Source organism: Lactuca sativa, chromosome 4, assembly GCF_002870075.4.
Source record: "Lactuca sativa cultivar Salinas chromosome 4, Lsat_Salinas_v11, whole genome shotgun sequence".
Taxonomy (NCBI): Eukaryota; Viridiplantae; Streptophyta; class Magnoliopsida; order Asterales; family Asteraceae; genus Lactuca; species Lactuca sativa.
The window spans coordinates 33,073,778-33,094,156 of record NC_056626.2 but is presented as its reverse complement, the minus strand read 5'-3'; positions in this window follow the sequence as shown (position 1 = coordinate 33,094,156).

The window sequence follows — 20,379 nt, the reverse complement described above, 5'->3', positions numbered from 1 at the left end:
AATCAAAATTGAAATCAAAATAAACCTTATGTGGTTATTTAAAATTCAAAGAAAAATTGAGTTCCATAAATGAGAATTGAAATCTATAATGTTCTTATTTCGAATTTCAAAAATGAAAATCAAACCTAGGATTAATCTGCAGAGCTAGGGTTGTACACACACAAAGGTACATCGATTTGCAAAGTAAGGGATGTGAAGCGAAGTAGATGTGAAGCAGACTGGACGATGGTGGTTGTTGCCGACATTTCTGGTTAGAGAAAGAGGAGGGCAGAGTAGCTAGGGTTGTACGCAAAAGCATCTCGATTTTGCATAGCTAGAGTTATGAGGCGGAGTATATGATATAAACAACAATGGAAGGTAGATGGGGTCCAGTAATAGTAAGTAGCGACCTTTAAGTTCAGATGATTTAAGAAAGCATTATAGTGGTGGCGGTGATGTCATTTATCCTCTGTCTTGTGGTACATACGTATGAGAATGCACATCCAACAACAATCTAGCAGTTTCGGTGGCGGTCTAGTGACGGTCTGGTGGTGATCAATTGAACTCTAGTCACTTGTGGTTCTCGTCAAATGATCAACTGGGATTTTAGTAATTTACTCTTATTTATTTGAATACCTACAAATCTTTAATTGGTTCATTTCTTCCTTTGTTAATTGTTTTATGATTAATTGTAAATATTTAATAAAAATATTTAAAGAATCATCAATTTAATTATGATTTATTAAACTTTTAAGGCTTTACAATTAAAATTTCTAGTCTGGATTTGCAGGCATTACACGAAATTGTTGCAGACCCTATAAATATTATTGTTTTTGATGATTTGGGATGGCTTAAAACCCCATTTAAATGTTCAGCTATGGGATTAGTCCACTTGAATTTGGCTTACGAATTCCAAGATTTGCACCCCACCTGTGCAAAGCTAGGAGTTAGAGTAAAACCATAGACATAAGCTATTGGATAGTATTTATCTAGTTAGCCTTTATATTATTTTGTGTTTATCCCCATGTTTAGGTTATCAGTTATAACAGTTTCTTATAACCTATATATATAGCTTTTGGCTTTTCAATGAAAGATAGATTTTTCCTTTGTTATTCAATACCATCAATTTTAAGATGGTATCAAAGCGGGTCTCATAACCCTAATCAAACCTTGCTTCCATAGAAAACCTAAAGAATGATACGTGCCGACCCAAACGATAAAACGAACGTTGGAGAAGGGTCCAGTGGAATCAATCATGACTCGTCGTATTACCTGGATCCATCTTATGTTCCCAAGCAACTTCATGTCAATGAAGTTCTCACCAATGTCAACTATGTCGGATGGTCTTAAGAGATGGAAAACTTCCTCTTCACTAAAAACAAATTTGAGTTCATAGATGGGACGATCGAGAAACCAGAAAAGGGTCCTCAAAATATATATGTCATGGATGCAATAGGATGTAATGGTGAAGGGATGGCTTACCACAGTGTTGGGCGTGTCAAAACCAACAAATAATAAGGGTACGATATTGTAAATCCCCTCTCTGTCACGTATCACAATATTGTCCGCTTTGGGCTCCCAGCTGAAAACTTCCCAGGGGGTCACCCCATCCCTGGATTGCTCTCGCACAGGCATGCTTTGTTGGGTTTTATACAAACAATCCTATGTGTGCATGCAACCCTAGATACGGATCTATGTTTTCACTATTAGTCATATAACATTATGAACACAAAAGGAAACCGAGAATGCATCTATTATTATCGAAATTGACATAGGAGAATAGAATACATACCTTTTGTTGTTATATAGTAATAACAACTAATTCCTTGAGTTTCCTTAGCTCTTGAAAGCAAGTACCACAAGTGTAGTACCTCTAATGGCTCACAAACACACTTTGAGTGAGAGGATGAATATGAGAGAGAGGAGGAAAGGTACTAAACTCCAAAATTCGGCCCTAGTAGGGTTTTCCCAAGGGGTGGTGGAATTCTAGTGCCTTAGGGTGCTATTTATACTTGAGGCTAGTTAGGGTTTCAAGGTGGAAACCCTAATCCCTTAGCTTAGGGCCTAAGCAAGTCCATCGACTCCTTTCCTTAAGCCCTTGGACGAAAAATCCTAGATCCTTCTAGGATTTTCCTTCAAGCCTCAATAAAGGTGATCCAATAGCCCAAAGTCTCAACTATCAAATAATTACAAAACAGCCCCTGTATTTTTAATTAATTCCTTTAATCCCGAAATTAATTCCTAATTAATTTCTGATTAAATACTAATTAATAATATGATTCCAAATTAATATATTATTCATATAATATATTAACAAATCATATTTATACCCCAATTTATTATTCTTAACAATAAACCATCCTCTCTCCTCAACAGTCATCATGTCTAATCACCAGTGTGAAGGCAACCCAAAAGCATGCTCACAATCGGGTCAAGTACATACCAAAATAGTTATGGACTTAGACACTAATCCAACAGTCTCCCACTTGGATAAATCTAATAACTATTCTGCGTATGACTTCAGAACCTGATCAACAATCGTAGCTTTCAAAAACCGTTGTCAACTCTGATCTTATCAGAAACGTGTCCTTTAGATAAGGGATCATATATTCCTCCATTCTAGATATCGTATGAACTGAGACATGGATTTTAATCACACTCTCTGTTCACGTGTTGTTTCTCGATTTCCGATTTATGATGACTGACAACATACTACAACCGAACACATCAACTTAGTCCTGGCTTGGCCAAGCGCTTAGGGTGTCATCACTAAATCATCGAGGGGCCCACAGATATCGCTTTTATCCCACTTGGGTAAATGGAACGGATAAACTTTGACTCAATGCTTGCTTGTACTCACTCACCGAATCACACACAACAATCGTTTTATAACACCAAGTTACTAGTGCGTTTACATATTATCAATGTGTAACCGACTCGCAAGATACAACTCACACATCTCGGTTTCAAGAATATAAGATATTATCGTCTCACCAATCACTCGTGATAAAATCCATGAAGTGATCCAAGTGAGCGTGGGTTTATTCCAATACTCTAATCTTATAGCGGCACTCATGAACCGTGCAGCAAACTTTTGCTATGTCTAAAACACTTTAGACAATCTACAGACAGATTCATGACAGTCTTATTTCATTCCTACTTCCAAAGAATGAGCGACTGTGGAGGGTTTGAATAATCTTATTATTCGGGAAGTCAAAACATGCAAAGTGAAACAGAAGAATAATACTAATCACATACGGCCCCAAACCTTTGAGTATAAATAAAAACACCTTTTATTTAATCACCATAATAATTACTCATTATTTGTTGTTTCGGGTAATCAACTTCTAACTTGAATTATAACAACAGTTGTCCCATGCTCTTAGCATGCACACTATGTTTACCTATGGTCCTTACTTTGTGAAATAATATAATTGAATAACATTTTCAATCACCCTCATTTCACAATTCCTAATACATTAGTGTAAGAATACAAAACTCTCGCCACTACTAGAATATGTTAGATTCTAACATTTTATGTAACGATCATTTCATAATGTCATGACACAAAAATCACCAAGACTCGGCCAACGAAATTACAAAATTCTCTATTGGAGATTGTTACAAGACAATTCCATAGTCATGAAGTCTCATATTCAAAGTACATTCCTTTGAACATCCTTCTTGCATAAAAGTTTCTAATCTAGACATTTATTCTCGATATCCAACTCCCAATATGGAAACATTTCCATATTTTCCATATGACAACTCATTCTAAATAGAATCTTATCTATTCATAATAATCTCAATATGGTCCATCCATGATTATACTTTCAACTGTCCACAACCGACCAATCCTTGGTGAACCTTAGATTGTCCTTGGCAATTATTTAATTGTTTTAGTCAATACCGGTTCTATTTCCTTTTTTCCTCTAAATGCCCTAGGCATTTGGAAAATTTTAGAACGGTTGAATATTACAGTATATGTAACTGATCATATACCCGAAGTGTATAGGATACAATTCATAATGAAAAACATGATACTTTACCAGTTTCTTACTATAATATTGTCATAATATTTCTATTTGTCGTGTTTTCGAAATACGAACTATGAAGAGAGATGTCGTAATCATAATCGTATTTCGAGAATGCAAATAATAAATACACCCTTGACTAAATACAATTAAAATTTCTCGATCTAAGCTTTTAGATTGGAAACGAAGTATAACATTCTCTCCCTTAATTATAGCAAAAACAAATTTTCTACCCCTGCAACTTTGCAAAGTGAAACTTTTGTTTTTCTATAATTAATATTGCCAACTTGCAATACTTAAATAATAATCATGCTCTCACTAACATGATGATTATATCCATTCCAGCATAACATTTATGCTCCCACTAGCTTTGACACGTATTTAGAAACCAGCCAAACTTCTAGAAAACAATACTTATTGACTTCCAAAGTTCATTGTTTCTAATACGATATGCTTCAATAAGCCTTTATCTAAGCTTCTCAAAATCACACACCTTTCCTTAGACAGCTCACATGTGTTTCTATACTAATTCATAACTTATTTTACTAAGTCCCAAATGTTCAGACTAATTGCCAAATCTCACAGTTCGAACTATGAAGAGGGATGCCGTAATTATAATCGAATTTGAGGATGCAATTTTCATAATCACTATCTCCTTAAAATATCTCTTAGTGAAAGCGTTTCCTCACGATCATTTTCATGAAGGAGAGAAACCTTATGACACTTAGATTTTATGGTGTATGTGTTCCTATACATGTGAATTTTCCATAACCATAATCGAAAGATAATGTTTGTGACAAATTCAAACTCTTATGGACAGAACTTGTTCATTCTTAATCTCTTGCCATCAAGGGTTCCACCATTGCTTCCAAGTTATCTAGTAGCTCACCTATGCCAGTCAATGTACTTTCATTGAACAAGGTGCTTGCTTTATGCAGTCTATTTAGAACTCATAGAACTCATATGCATAATCACTCAACAGGATTGGCACAGAAATAGGATTTTGTCAACACGACAGGTTACAAACCTCTAGTCGTGTGCTAGTGTTTAATAGGTTTACTCTTGATTAGTTCTTGAATCTTTTCAAGATCTTAAGACTCCCACTGACCTGTTGACATATTAGATTCTCTTTTCAAGAAACATTTCTTGATAAAAAAATATCCAAGAGTTAGTGTGTGTCTAAATCAAGACAAAACATTACACATATTTGGTCTTAGTTGATCCTTGTCTTCTCCAAGATATCACAACTTACCAATTTCAAACGTGCAAGAGTAAGAAAAAAACAATTTTATACTTCACATTTGATGAGTGTGTGTCACTCAATTCACAATCTTAGAGTACGATTCTAAGACTTTATTTTGGAACGAAGTATGACTTATCTTTTTGATTTAACCATTTCAACAATTTCCAATTCCTCCTCTTAGCTATACTAGTGCACTAAGATGTCCTTTAGAGGATCAATTGTGATATGGTTCTTAATCATTAAGATGATCATAGAACTGATATAAAAGTACTATCCCTTCTTCTTAGATTGGAGAAACTTTTATCTTTCTGCCTTCATTGATTCTTCTTCTTCGTTCTGCCATTCATTGAAACCTTTCAATGATTCAGAATTACACTTAATTTTGTAAGTATAATCACATTTACCAGACCTTTTGGTAAATCATGACGAATAGTCTCATTGTTATTTGTGGTGGACTTGACTGGTGCACGACATTGTGTTCTAGTCCTTTAGTCCTTCACTTGACTCACATACTTGTGTGATCAAGGAATTAGTCTTAATTTCCTAAGTACCAAGATTTCCATACATCACATGATTCGAATAATATGATTCCAAGTTTCTTTCCAGTTGAAACTTGGGTGATGGGAATCTTTCCATACTTAAAATTTTTTGACATTACCATAAATAACATAACTAAGAATCACATTCATTTATAGAAATACACAAACATCAATTTTTCACAACGATTTCATTGCAAGGATATATAAATAAGACAAATCAAAATTTATTTTATTCATAAAAGCAGCAGAAAACATGTCCTTACAATGCAAAATCAACTGAAAAACTATGTAATCAAATATTCCTAACAACTCTATCATAACTTTCTAAGCTCAAAATCTGATCTTCAAATCCACGCGATCGTGATCCATTTCTTCGTGATCGGACTCATCTTGATCTTCCATCAAGCTTTCTCTCTTTTCTCTGATCCTGCAAAACATTTAAATGTAATCTTATCACATTATGTATTAAGAATCAATGAATAGGAACTTAATGGAGTTAGATAGTGGATTTTACCTGAAGTAGAGCCATACTTCTTGACTCTCCCATCTCTTAGATTCTTTAAGTCCTTTGGGCAGCTTCGTATCCAACGCCTCTTCTCTTGGCAGCAGAAACAGGTGGCTTCTCCTGGAATGACCATGGAAGCATGGTTGATTGAAGAACCCAATCTATAGCCCAAATCTTTGGAAAAGATGCACCCAACATTGTCAACCTATTGATGTGTGATTTCATCCCTAGGACGTGAGCACACATGGATTTTCCATCTTCATGTTTCATTGCCAACATGGCTTGAGTGATTTTGAACTTTTCAATTCTTCGATCTTGTGGGTTTGGGAGAACAACAGGAGGAGGTGGAGAAAGTGAAACCAATCTAGTCCACAATGCAGGGATTGATCTTTCACCTTCATTGTGTAACAGACTTTCACTTTGAGAAGGAAAACCTTTTCCATGGGATTTGGGAAGACCATGGTTAGATTCAGACATCTACAAAGCGGGAGAAAAATCAAGTTAGTTGATTGATTGAGTCCTCAATAAATCACTCAAATGAGATATTAAGGCTAGGACCCAACACAATACTCTACAACTTGGGAGAGGGATGTCGTAACCCAAATTGCAGAACATTTGAAGGTTGGTGAATGACAATTCACTAGTTTTCCACCATGAAAAACGAAAAGGAGATTAGGTTTTAAATGTATTGAAAACTCCTAGATCTTTTGAGATTCATTGAACTTTTCAATGGCATGTTTAAATCTAGATATGCCCCTCGATTTGTGACTGGGATGCCGAGGATCACAAAACAGGGTGTGAATAACCATGCAAATATAAATTGGTGCCCCCAATGTTATAGTCATCTGTTCGATGTGCCGGTTAACCACACACGCTTCACCGAACTATGACAAACATTGAGTCACCCTTTGTTACCTTTGCTTAGAACCATTTAGTGTGCCGGTTAACCACACACGCTCCACTAACGTCTCCGCAAGGGTACAAAGTGTAATTTCATGGAATTGCATCAAATTAACTTTTTCCTAAAGTAACTAAAATTGGGAATTTTGTAAAACCATTCAGTTACTTTATACTTCATTATACTTTTAATGGAAAGGGGTTGCCATATCCTACCCGTTCGGCTAACGACCCTCCACCAATCAAGGAAGCGGTGGGTGAAAGTGGACACCCATTAAACGGCCATTTTATAGGTCATAACCTCATACCCCTTTATAGATCGGCTTCGTGAATGAGGCCTACTAACAGTAAGACTAACAGTTTAAGTTGTACATATATAATATTAGACTTTTAATGTTATATATAGTATAAGGGTGTATTTTACACTTTTAAAATACTAGGTGGTTTAATTTAACAAATTACACTTTTAATTAAATATAAACCATATGATTATTGATTTATTAATTCTCGTTTAATTATACTTTTACTTAACTTAACAAAACCATAAGGGATGTAATTTGAACTTTTCAAAAAAAAAACTAGGGTTTTAATCAAATTTAAAATTTCTAAAATTTAAAACCTTTTAATTTAAAATTTTAAATATTAAAACTTTGATTTAATAATTATCTCAAAATTAAACAATTAATTTGAATTATCAGATCTTGAAGGATTATCTATTAAATTAAACAATTAATTTAACTTAATCATTTAAATCCCCTAAAATTCGAAAATTGGGATAGGATAATTCAAAAGATCTTTAATTATCTATTTAAACAATTAAGGGATAATTACAAGATATGGGATTATCAGGGAAGGAAGCAGGGGTTGGCGGGATGAATATGTGTTGCTGATATATGAAAAATAGTTAAAAAAAATCGAAAAATCGAAATTTTTTACACTGCAACCAAAAAAGCTAGGGGTTGCCGGTACCACATGGGGAACCCCTTAAAACCGTCCCTAGGCATTATCCAAATCCCTAAAAGTTGGGAATCTTATCATGGGGACAAGGAAAAATTCGAAATCCAAGGGTTAGACAACCCTAATTTCGAAATCTTGGTGGCTAAGGAAAAGGTTTTGGGAAACCCTAATACAATTCGAAAACTAGGGTTTTGAAACCCTAATTTCGAAAATCCAAGCCCTAGGGTTTATTAGCCATAAACCCTAATTTGTCAAATTCATACATTTTTATTGAATCTAATTGAAAACAAAAACCAATTTCTCTGATACCACTGTTGGGTTTTATACAAACAATCCTATGTGTGCATGCAACACTAGATACAGATCTATGTTTTCACTATTAGTCATACAACATTATGAACACAAAAGGAAACCTAGCATGCATCTATTATTATTGAAATTGACATAGGAGAATAGAATATATACATTTTGTTGTTATATAGTAATAACAACTAATTCCTTGAGTTTTCTTAGCTCTTGAAAGCAAGTACCACAAGTGTAGTACCTCTAATGGCTCACAAACACACTTTGAGTGAGAGGATGAATATGAGAGAGAGGAGGAAAGGTACTAAGCTCCAAAATTCGGCCCTAGTAGGGTTTTCCCAAGGGGTGGTCGAATTCTAGTACCTTAGGGTACTATTTATACTTGAGGCTAGCTAGGGTTTCAAAGTGGAAACGTTAATCCCTTAGCTTAGGGCCTAAGCAAGTCCATGGACTCCTTTCCTTAAGCCCTTGGACGAAAACTCCTAGATCCTTCTAGGATTTTCATTCAAGCCTTAATAAAGGTGATCCAATAGCCCAAAGTCTCAACTATCAAATAATTACAAAACAGCCCTTGTATTTTTAATTAATTCCTTTAATCCCGAAATTAATTCCTAATTAATTTCTAATTAAATACTAATTAATAAGATGATTCCAAATTAATATATTATTCATATAATATATTAACAAATCATATTTATACCCCAATTTATTATTCTTAACAATAAACCAGCCTCTCTCCTCAACAGTCATCCTGTCTAGTCACCAGTGTGAAGGCAACCCAAGAGGACCATGCTTACAATCGGGTCAAGTACATACCAAAATAGTTTATGGACTTAGACACTAATCCAACACGCTTAACTGCAGATTTCTTATGGGATATGCTGCCCTCATGACTTTAAAACGCATTATGACAAGGAAGGTATGCACACCCATTTTAAGGGAATGTTTCTAGGGTTCAACATCCCTGTTGAGCACATCAACCCGTGCCCCAGCTCTGATATCATTTGTAACATCCCCCTATGGAACGTATCATAATATTGTCCGATTTGGGCCACTCGGCACGTGGACTTCCCAAGGGGTCACCCATCCCGGTACTACTCCCGCCCGAGCACGCTTAACTACAGAGTTCTTATGGGATCTGCTGCCCTCACGGCTTTAAAACGTGTTGTGAGAAGAAAGGTATCCACACTCCTTATAAGGAGTGTATAATTCTCCTTCCAAGCCAATGTGGGATCAGGTGCAACCCACCTGATCCCAAAATATGATATGAGGGCCAGGGAGGGCATACCAGACTCATAATGAGGACTCATATGCATTCCAGATATGAGCTGACGGTCGGGCAGGGCACGCCTGACTCGTACTGAGGGCTAATCAATTATATTCCAGCCCGAGGACTGAAGGAGCAAGCTAGACATAAGATGTAGGCCAAGAGCAATTCAGACTTATGTTGTGGGCTCGAGAGCAAACCAGATAGATAGGTTGTACCTGATCCTACATCGTCTTGGACGGAGAACAAAACATTTCCTTAAAAGCGGTGTGGATACCTTCCTTGTCACAACGCGTTTTAAAGTCGTGAGGGCAGTAGATCCTATAAGAACTCTGTAGTTAAGCGTACCTGGGCGAGAGCAATCCAAGGATGGGTGACCCCTGCGAAGTTTTCACGTCGGGAGCCTAAAGCAGACAATATTGTGATACGTGCCAGAGAAGTGATGTTACAAATGGTATCAGAACTAGGGCACGGGTCGATGTGTTTGACGGGGACGTCGAACCCTATAATGGGGGTGGAGGTGGGTTACACCTGATCCCACATCGGCTTGTAATGAGAACTAAACACTCCTTATAAGGGGTGTGAATATCTTCCTTGTCACAACGCGTTTTAAAGCCGTGAGGGCAACAGATCCCATAAGAACTCTACAGTTAAGCGTGCTCAGGCGGGAGTAGTATCGGGATGGGTGACCCCCTGGGAAGTCGTCGTGCCAAGTGGCCCAAAGCGGACAATATTGTGATACGTGCCAGAAGGGGATGTTACAGATATACTTCAAAAGAACACTACTATATTGCACTAAAAGGTAGTATAAGGCAAGTAGGTGGGTTAAATGCTAGGATCAAAATAACGAATTAAAGACAAAAGTAATTGACTAAATAAGTTAATTAAATTCAGAAATTGTAAGGACTCCAATTCTATGTATGACAACTTAGAAATGCAATTCCAAAATGACATGATACTTGCTCAATTCTATATAAGTTGGTATTTGAAAGTGTTAACAAGCTCTAACACTTCTCATTCACCACATTAATTAACCAAAACAAGCTCTTTGATTAACCCTAACCTTACTAACCTAATCTAAACAAGCTCTTAGAATTAGATTAAAAGATTGCATTAAGCTTTATGTGAATGTTCCCAATAACACCTAATACTCCTCACAAGCTCAGGAGCGTAAGAGTATGTGAATAAGATTTACACTATGTGAATAAGATTTACACTAAATTCATTCAATGGAAATCAGTTTAGTGTTTGTTACTTAGTCCAATTCACAAACCAATTACAGATTTTGTAATTAGATAACTTGAATGACCTAACCCTAATTCAAATGGCTAAGAAGAATCAGAACTAGAATTAAACATTCAAGTGAAACAAAATCAAATTCACTAGGTAGGAATTGGAAGCAAACATTAAATCACATGATTGAAATCACAATTAAAAAGTCAAGACATTAAGTTGGAGAAACAAGGGTTCTAGCCACTCATGACTAGAACAATATCACAAATCTAGAAAATGAAATTAAAGTTCTTACAAAATGAAATCAAATGCTACCAAGTGTTAATCAACTCAAAAATCTTCAAGAAAATTGCCTTCTCTGCTCCAAAAATCGACTTCACTTCTAATGGAACCGGTTACCCCGTTCTAGACAGAAGAAAATTTGTTTTTAACTCACAACCACGTTTACACGACTCGTGTAAATTAACACTACCATTTACACGGCCCGTGTAAATACAAAAGTACATTACGTAAAGTGGTCAGGCCATCAAAGTACAATGCTCAAGAATCTTCATTTACACAACCCGTGTAAACACAATGCTTCCATTTACACGACCATGTAAATCTCTGAAAAGCCAAAATCTTTAATTTCTTTGATATCTTCCTCCTCAGTGCTCCGCAAGTCCCGAAATTTCATCTACATCTCTTATTAAGCTCCTCAAATAAGATCCTACATCCAAAATTCCCTGAAATATCACGAAAGTGTGTGAATGAAATAGCCTCATGAAAAATCCCGAAAAACATGCAAAATCCATGAGTTTAAGCCTAAATGCAATGCACTTTTATGAAATAGAAAAAAATTCTAATAGAATATTAGAATATTCTAACAAGTCTAACAATTCAAGTAGAATACTAGAATATTTTAGCATATCTATGAACTTTAGTAGAATATTAGAATATTCTAACATTCTAAAAATTTTATTTGATTAATTACAGTGTAATATTGTATTAAAATATTTCACTCATATTTCGAAAAAAAACGGTGATTTTTTTATTTTATTTTATTTTATTATTTTTTTTAAAAATTGTGTAAATTAAATAACAAAAATAATATTAAATTTTTTTTTTTGGATTTTTCCTTTTATTTTGCAATTTATATATATAGATATATATTTTATTATTTTGATCTCTAAAATGAGTGGCTAGGATTGCGTCCCCATATCTCGCAAAATTAGCATGGTTTCAAATGAACATATATATATATATATATATATATATATATATATATATATATATATATATATATATATATATATAATGAAAGAATGATACATATAGTGAATCTCAATAAAAATAAAAAGAAAAGAAAAAAAATTAAAAACATAATAATAAAGAGAAAGATTCTCAAGTTAAATGATGTTGGCATTCTAAACTTCACGGGTTCTACAACTCTCAACCATACATAGTTGCAATTTTCATTTCTTTTCAAGTACCGCACAAAATATCTCCAGTCAAAAGATCATGCGATTGATGAAAATACTTTATATATTGGTTCTCTGTCTCTCGATCCAACAATTAAGCTTTATGTTCTTCATTAGCTTCAAGAATGTGCACATTTTGTTCTTGGTATCTATGTCTCTGTTCCGCCTCTGTTTCGGTTGTAGTCTTTATGCTGATGTCGCTTTCGTTCATTTTCTTTTTCTTTGAGACGACGAGTCTTCAACACTAAATGACTATTGTTGTTGGGGGGGGGGGGGGGGGGGGGGGGGGGGGGGGGGGAGAATCCAGGAGGATGTTGTGGACCAAAACATGGTGTGTAGACATTAGATGGAGATGTTTTTGTTTGTTTATAAGAAAGAGGCGGGGAGTCTTCACTAGGTTTTGTAACCGGTGCCCATGTATCATTGTCTTTCAAGCACTCCCAAGCGTGCTGATGAGGAAAACCTTTATGATTAATAGTCATCTGATACGTGCTTAGTGAAGATGGTAAAACATCATCCTCAGAGCTCCCGCCAGCCATATTGTTCATCTTACACTATAAATGCAGTTAAAAGCTTTACATTTCTTTGGAGGTCTTTCCATTTTGAGTTTACTTGGTGTCGTGATCGATCTTAACCTCCCATTTGAACACTAAAATGATCTAAAACCCTCTCCCGAAATGCATCGAACGTTTGTTGATTTTTGCGTTGTTTATTTTTAAAAAGATCGAAATATATCCTAGCAAAAGCCAACTCTTCACGTTCCACCAGTTCTTTCACTTCTAGCGCTGTGTATATTTGCATTTTTTCTCAGTAACAAGTTGCAACTCCTTGCTTGTTTCTTCTTCGTTTCTTTTGGGAGTTGGGTCGTTAATAGAACTGCCAGATTCTGCGTTATGAGCATCACGAAACTAGAAATTGTCAGGTTGAAAAGTTTGGAATTATGTTTCTGGAACCCTTTGATAAAACTGATTCTATGGATTATAACTCCGATTTTCTCTCAAATCCTAAATGTGCTGTAAGATTGTTGCACCAGAAAATATTGTTGTTGGTAGTTTTAGTATTGCTAATAATTTGGATTTTGAAAATCTTAAGAAAGTAATAAAATATATTGACTTGAGCCGCCTTGTGTGACTTTGTGTCTTTGGTTAGAACCGATTTGTTTATCTTTGCTTCGGGAATCTTTGAAGGTAATTACGGAAGAACTTGTACGAATTATATAAATTTTCAAAAAAAACACACTAGTACACTACAAATGAATGAAATGTGTATTCACTTTTATAAACTTAAATAAAACTAAAAAAATAATTAAAAAAATAAAAATACAGAAAAACACACATATGAATATGTTCGAAGTGAAATGCATTCAAAATAATATGGTTAAAAGTGAGTCATGAGTAGACCTGGCAATGGGGCGGGTTTGGAGCGAATCGACCTTGATCCAAACCCTTTTAACAAATTTCAAAATCCGATCCAAACCCGCTCCGTAACCCCGCAGGGTTTTGAATAATCAAACACATACCCTTATCCACCGAATCAGCAGATATCCAAACCCGCCCCGTAACCCGTAGGTTTTTTGAATAATCAAACACATTTTACTTAAATCATAAAATCACAGTTGATAAATAACCTTATTGATTTATAAATGAAATGGGTGATTACATGATGAAATATAAATGAATTGAAATCATGACTCTTGGGAGAAGACTGGAAGTCTAGAAGTTGAGTCCTCGAGTCCTATGTAAAAACAATTTAGTCTTTGTCCTTTTCTCTTTGGACTTCTGATTGGAATTTAATGTAAACTTTAGATAATATAAAATATAAATTTATATTTCTAAAATTTATATGGGGCGGGTTATAAACGAAGCAGATCGGTGATGATCCATACCCGACCCTTTTAATAAAAGGGTTAGCGGGTACGGGTCGTTAACGGGTAAACGAATCAAAAACTATGCTCCAAACCCATATAATTGTTAAGGGTTTGGATCGGATCAGGGTCAAAACCCGCTCCATTATCAGGCCTAATCATAAGGAAAATCAATTATCTGTATAAAATTAGTCATATTCATTGAATTGACTTGACATAAATTAAATTGGAAGCTTGATTTGTAAACACACAAGAAAAACCGAGAGATTCAATACAATGGTTAATTGAGGACTACTATACGCTCCTCCCTTAAGGCAGAAAAGATGTTTTTAGTAATTAAAATGTTGAAAAAACAATTTGAGACTTTAATTACATTATTTTATGAGTAAATTACATAATTAGTCTTTGTGGTTTAGATTGATTCATACTTATAGTCCAATCTTTGAAAAATAGACAAGACGTATGCCTATGGTTCCCACTTGTAGTTTTTGTCCTTGATCCGTATAAATAGACTATCATGTGTGGTGGACAGTTTTTTATGTTTTATATTATCAAAATTTATAAGTGGGTAGAAAATAGAAAAGGAAATTAGAAAGGACTATATATATATATATATATATATATATATATATATATATAGATCAAGGACCAAACTACAAGATTAGGATACCATAGGGATGTGTCTTGTTCATTTTGTAAAGGCTAGACAAAATACGAATCTATCCAAACCATAGGGACCAAAACTGTAATTTACTCTTATTTTATTTTAACGAAAATATAGAATTTTTGTTCCGATGCTTTTTTCGACAAAAGTGTATATGTTTTTTATTTATTTTTTTTATTAAGATATGATTTTTTTGGTAATTGTTCATTCTTTTTTTTACTTGTTTTTCTTACAATATTTCTATTAATAAAATACAAATATATATATATATATATATATATATATATATATATATATATATATATATATATATATATATATATATATATATATATATATATATATTTTAAAATGCAACTATAAGAAAAACATAATTTAAATGCATAAAAGTTATAGGAATCTAAAATATTAATTCAAAATATAAATCTCATTGATGACTTAGATTCAAAAATTTTAAAATTTTGTTTTATAGTTGAATCGGTTTAGTGATCAGTTCAATCAGTTTGATCGTCAACTGATTTCTTTGTTTTTAATTTGTTTGTGATTTAGTTTTGTATGTTTTAATATTTTATAAATTAATTTTAGACATTTTTATTAGTTTGAGTTTAATTTAATAAAGAATATCAAGTGGGTAATGACTTGGAAAAAATGAAACAAACAATGAAAAAGTGATTTGGATGCAAATAAATTCACCAAAGAGTTTGTAAACTAAGGGTATCATGGAAATGTGTCTCTCTCTTAAGTGATTGAAGATATTCGTCGCGGACAAAAAATATAAAATTATGAGTAGGTTTAGTGGTATATGTTTGTCGTCCGAAAAAAAATTAAGTGTATTAGATCCCCTAACATTATGAGTAGGATTTGTGGTATATATTTGTCGTTCTAAAAAAATTAAGTGTATTAGATACCCTTCATCTCGTAAATATGATAAATAAAAAAATTAAGTGTATTAAAATGATGTGTGTCATACCACAAGTACCATTTTTTTTTCTTGTCATATCATTTTTTCTCTCACCCTACAAAACTGATGAGTGTCATATCATACCTTACCACACCCACCACAATACATATTTTTATGCATGAAATATTAAATTTGAAGCAAAGGCTCTTTTTCCGGCATGGTAAAGTTGTGGTACAAGATATGCATACCACACTTTTCTTTTGAGGGTCGGTGCGATGTTTATTTCATACCGCACTATACCGTAGTATGCAGTACAAGAAACGCCGTATGGTCTAAATAAATAAAATATTGTTCGCAACTTTAATCATAATATTTAAATGTTAATGTATTCTAGCGAGATACCTATTTCCCTTTTTGTTAATAAATAGCATTATTATAATAGAATAGATTTTTGTATAACATATTTATAACAAAGAAATCATCACTGCCTGTAGGAGAGAGGCAATAAACACAAGAGTGGGAAACCTTTATTTGTGTCTATAGCCTATATTTTTCTATGGAATTCACGCTTGAATTGAATTTATATTTGAATTGAATATAGACAAAAAAAAAATAATGGGTTGGTAAAATCTATTCATGCGATTACCAACCAAGCAAATACCCTCATCCATTTGCATGGTCTTGATACCCAGAACACATCCTTTAGTCACTAAGGTATGGCAAAAATCTTGAGGGAACCCAAAACTCGTATCTGTTTTGACTAGGGAATCCTAAGTTGATCGGAAATGAGGAATCTCAGATAAAAAAGTGGGGATGGGATGGGATGGGGATCACTAGACGCCCACCCTGGACCCCTAGTATATGGATATTAATATATACAAATAATACAAAACATATATTTATAGTATAGTTTATAATATCTAAAAGTTTATCCAAATAACCAAACTCATTTGTCATTATTTGGTTGAAGTTGTATTTTTCCTTCTTCTTTTATCTAATTTAATCTCGCGTATAATTTTTTCTTATTGGTTTATCTATTTTACCTCAAATATCACTTTGATATATTTTTTTTTCTATTTCATTTTTCACGTATGTATTTAAATTTGGTATTTGTTTATAGTTTTTATGAAATCTATGGATATTTTTATGTTTTTAAAATTCTTTAAGATTATGTAGGTAAAATTAAAATTTAAAGTTTTTTTTTACGTAAAAATTTTCATATTAAAAGATAAAACGAAATCCCTAATTACCCATGGGGATCCCTAGCCCCCGTTGGGGGTAGGGATAAGGATTCATTTGTATTCTCCGATGGGAATGAGATTAGAATGAGAATTTGGGGATGATGATAAGGATTAGGGTCTCCTGTATTCCCCGTCTTCGTTGCCATCTCTAAGATGTTTGTTTTTTTGTAAAAGCCTTCTTCAGACCTCTTATTGATGCGCGGCGCAACACATGCGCAACATTTTTAATTTCACAACTATTTATTTTTTTATAAGTCTTCAAAGTAAAAAACATTTGCGCGTGTTTTGTTTGGCGCAACACTTGTATTGCATCTTCCAACCTCTTATTATTTTTTTTTCTTGCTGAAATCTTGATTATATGTTGTTGAAATCTTATTTTACATTTTTTTGTTTATTCTTGTTGAATTCTTTTTTTTGTTATATTGAATAATGATAATTTGTTGATAAAATATCATTATTTTTTGTTAAAATATCTTTATTTTTTTGTTGAAATATCATTATTTTTTGATGAAATAGTGAAATATCATAAATTTTTACTGAAATGTGATACATTATTATTTTTTCGGTATTAAAAAACTATTTCAGTTTATAAAATCAGTTTATTTTAATTTATTAATATCTGCAGTAGCATGCAGATGTTAAAAAAAACACGCTTCTTATTACAGTTTGCAACCGTTTGCTAAATCTCTTGTACTGCAGAGGGTTGCACAGGTGATCCGCAGACTCCATGAATTTTTGTTTCAAAAAAACAAACAGTACCTAAATCCAGGGGCAGAGGATTGTTAGGGCCAGGAGGGGTTGTCCTATTTTTTTTTATTAGAAATAGTTCCTATACTTTGATTTTATACATATTAGGCTAAAAAATATAAAATTTTGGCTTTAGCCCCCCTGTTCATCAATTTTTATACACAGTATATTTTCGCCCCCCCCCCCCCCCCCCCAATATATGTTGAAGCTCCGCCACCGCCTAAATCACTTTCCTTTGTCAGATAACACAAGAAAATAGTGTCGCCGTTTCTTGTTTGTCTAACCCACGACCATACCCTCCTCCCTTATAATGATTTTTTAATATTTTAAATTATGGAATGAAAATTAGAACACAACCTAGAAAGCAAGTCGGTAGATCACATATAGAATTATTTAATACTAGGCGTAACCTCGCGCGTTGCGCAAGAATGTATTTAAGTGGTTAAAATAATTATGGAAAAAAAATAGAAATATGTTGAAATTTACGTTTTTAGTCATGTTTTAGGCATTAACGGAATTATCAAATAACATAAAAATCCATCAACTTGTATTTTGATACTATCTAATATAGTCTATACCTTGTAAATTTTACTTTTACTTTTATAATATCCAATATATATTATAAGTTTTTTTGTATAACATTAACATAATCTACTTTTCTTATGTCCGATAATATTTTTTGGATAAAATAAAAAATAAGTTGTTTTGAATGAGCTATTAATAAACAATATTGAACTAATAAACTTTGTATTACACTATATATATTACACGAAAACATCCAAGGTTTCATATATGAACTTTCAAATATTAAACATTGAAATTAAAAATGAAGTCATACAAAATATATCATTATACATAAATGTTATCAAGAGTTTTAAAATAAGCCGATTAGTAAATATGATATTTAATTTTAATTACATATTTTGCAAGGCGTATGTTTGACTTTATGTTGGTGAGCCGAGAATCCTCTTCATTAATTTGTATCTAAAAAATTAAGGTGAATAGGAATATGAAATAGATATTACTAAGCTTTAATATAAATAATTAAAAAAATGTATGTAGATCTCCTACCACCGATTAAAGACAACATACATCTCTAGTTGTATCAATTCCTATGTGAAATTGAAATAGTCATTCTATGTACACTTTGTTTTCTAATTACATAAACAAATATGAGTAACCAAACATAAAAATGTTATCTTTATGTAGGAAAAATATTTTAGTTAACTAACAAATTAAATAATATAAGTTCAAGAGTTAGGAGTTTCAAAACATTAATATTTTTATTAATCAATCATTTAAGTAACACATGTTGAAATTTTTACAATCATTATTAAAAAACATTTGAAATATTAGATTTTAAATGAATTTTGGTTGAAGTGTTTTGACATCTATATATATATATATATATATATATATATATATATATATATATATATATATATATATATAGAGAGAGAGAGAGAGAGAGAGAGAGAGAAAGAGAGAGAGATGGAAAGTATAACATATATATGAGTTTTAATTAATTATCTTTTTGAAATGGTACAATTACAAAACAAAAAAAAACATATTTAAAATATTTAATTAAATATTTTCGACATCACCTTATACAACATATGATCAATATATTAACGATTAAACCACAATATACAATGAATGTATTACAATAATCCAAAAACGAAGAAAATATAAAAACAAATTAGTATAACAAACTTACAAATTAAAAGTTCTAATATAATAGCATATCTTCAAAAATAAATTACAATAATCCAAAAACGAAGAAAATATAAAAAATGAATTAATATAACAAACTTACAAATTAAAAACTTTAATATAATAACATATCTCTAAAAGTGATCATAAGACCTCAACCCAACACAAAAACCTTTAAGTTTGTTTTTTTTCTGAAATTTGTATATGATTTTATGCATGTTTTCCCAAAATATTGATATTTTTATAGTAAACTTTTCACTAAATGTTAATTAAACATAATATAAGTTATAAAACTTTTGAATGTTAAATAATAATTAAGAAAACTTTTGAATTGCATTAGTAAAAAAGGAAGTTTCAAATAAATAAGGTTTGATGAAGTTAAAAAAATAGGGTAAAAAAATGTTAGTTTTATAAGTATATATGAATAATTGATGACGCAATTGGCATTTGATGGGATGTGTCCAACATTTGTTTCATGTTAAGACGTTTCATCCATTTTGAATAAAAAAAAAATATATTTGGTGTTCATATGTAACCATGCTTACACATAATATGTTTGGCCGTCTAGATTTGACAACGGCTACCATTAAATTGGTTGAGTTTAATTTTTAATTGGAGAATGATATTTTAGTATAATCATATGTAAATTTGATTTTAAAATAGTTCTAAAATATTCTATTAGGTTAAATCTAATTAAATTATAAATTTGAATATAGATGTGAGTGTATAGTTTCAGAAATATATGTAAATTTAAATTTTATAAGGATATATAAGTAATATATAAAGTTTCTAAGAATATAAATGAAATTCTCTTTATATAAAAAATAAAAAA